Below are 1,955 nucleotides of genomic sequence, written 5' to 3' on the forward strand. Positions count from 1 at the left end.
ATTCAACTAGGCACAAAGACAGATCACTGTCTGCTTCACATCATCTTTTCCAGCCAGCCTCTCCTTTCTACCCTGTTGTTATCACCCTAGGTCAAGTTCCTGTCCTCTTCTCTATGCCTTGCTACTACAACATCCCACTGTGTTCCTTACCTACAGGCTCTTTTTCTTCTAATCCAACCACACACATATACCTTCAGATTAATTTTCCTAGGCCATGTTCCAGTGATGTCCCTCTCTGTGTGGCCTAACATTTAAGGCCCAGGTCAACCTGGTTCCAACCTCTATTTCCAGCTACCATTTCCACTCTGGCCAAAGCGAGCAACTTAAATGTTCCCAGGACATGGACTAACATTTCGCATAGTTCATTCATACCTTGGCAAAACGTATTTGTCCATGGCCTAGAATAGTCACACCCCCACTTCTCCAGAGACCCACCCTCTGTGGAGTGCTTCATCAATTGCCAAGAATTTCTTTTTTACATCATCATATTTAATCGTCACATCATCCTCTAAAGAAGCCACTACTATTCTTTCCATTTCCACTTAGCACATGACAAAACAAAAGTTCAGAAGTTAAATGACTTACCCAAAGTTCAGAGACACTGAATATACCGACCCAAATCTCGTGGTCTTTCCATTAGACCACTTTTGCTGTCCCATCTTTCAAGGCATAATTCAAATGCACAAAGAATAGTGCAAAAAAAAAAAGGAAGAAGAATAGTGCAGAGCCCATAAAAACACACACTTGTAATAGCTATTTATTTAAACTGAAGCATTTTAATCTTGGCTTGGACAATCCACAAATCCAAAAAGATCAGCCCACAGAGCTGAAAAGATAAACCACTAGCAAACATAGGGAAGTGTTTCTGACTTAACAGAACTCCTGAAACAGAGATTTTGCCAAGACACTTGTTACTCCTTAAGTCACAAAATAAAACCCTATGAGAGGTGCCCGGGTTACAGGTGGGGGAAAACTACCAGACAAGACAAAGGCAGCTAAAGTAAGAATCTCTCACCCCAAAACCTCATATGGGTGACTAACATTTCTGCCTCCAATTGTTTAGCTCTGAAAGCAAATTTGCATCAGAAAAGGTGGCAGATAAAAACCTAAACCCTCTACAGACCTCAGCAGAGAGCATGACCCCTGCATGTATCTGTGCTCATGTCAAGCAGCTTGTGGCTTAGCAAGCCTTCACTTCAGTGGTGATGCCGCTCTACTGCAGGCTGAGCATCTCCACATCAGAGGAACCAACAAGACCCCAGACGGGTACATCAGACACCATGACCAGCCAGCAGCCTCCATGGGAACAATGCTGAGAACAGGAAGCCTACAGACTAAAACAGGAAGCAGCAAGGCAACAGGGAAGAGTCCATACAGGCCAGCCTTCTTTGGATGAGGCAGAGGACAAAGACACAAAGGAGCAGCTTCTTCCTTCATTCATCTCATTCTCTAGCAAAGCAACCTGGGACCTACCCCAAGACACATGTCCCTAGAAGCAAAGCAGCTTAAATATGGATCTAAGAATCCAGACAAGAAGCTTTGCTAAAAGGGGGCCCATCTAAGAAAGGCTACACCAAACTGAAGAGAAACACAGAAACAGAGAGCCTCTCTACTCAAGTCCAGTTTCTCTGTTGCCCTCACGCCTGACATATCATTTTTCTTCTCCCCTTAAGATGCATTTATTGCCCTAAAATACAGGTAAAAAAAGAAACATACAGTCCTTCAAATATAATCCTTCTTTTGTAACATAATTCAGATGGAAGTATACATTATTCCTGAATGCAAGTTAAAAAAAAAAAGTATGTTCACTCTATCACATTTTTAAGAGAAAAAGTGAAGTTCTTGGAATCTAAGTGAGGAAATGCATTTTTTTTTGCTCCCTTTGAGCATTAATATGTCTTTGGTCTAAATGACTGTTTTCTAAAACTGCTGTTTTCACTATCAATATAATATAT

The 1,955-nt window shown here is 41.6% G+C and overlaps 1 protein-coding gene across 1 annotated transcript in view; it reads right to left on the reverse strand.

The window, feature by feature from the left end:
• The window catches only part of ACRC (acidic repeat containing), a 12,783-nt gene that overhangs the window by 4,264 nt on the left and 6,564 nt on the right, over positions 1 to 1,955 (reverse strand). The window lies entirely within an intron of this gene.

This window comes from Bison bison, unplaced genomic scaffold (assembly GCF_000754665.1).
Source record: "Bison bison bison isolate TAMUID 2011002044 unplaced genomic scaffold, Bison_UMD1.0 scf7180017846471, whole genome shotgun sequence".
Classification (NCBI taxonomy): domain Eukaryota; kingdom Metazoa; phylum Chordata; class Mammalia; order Artiodactyla; family Bovidae; genus Bison; species Bison bison.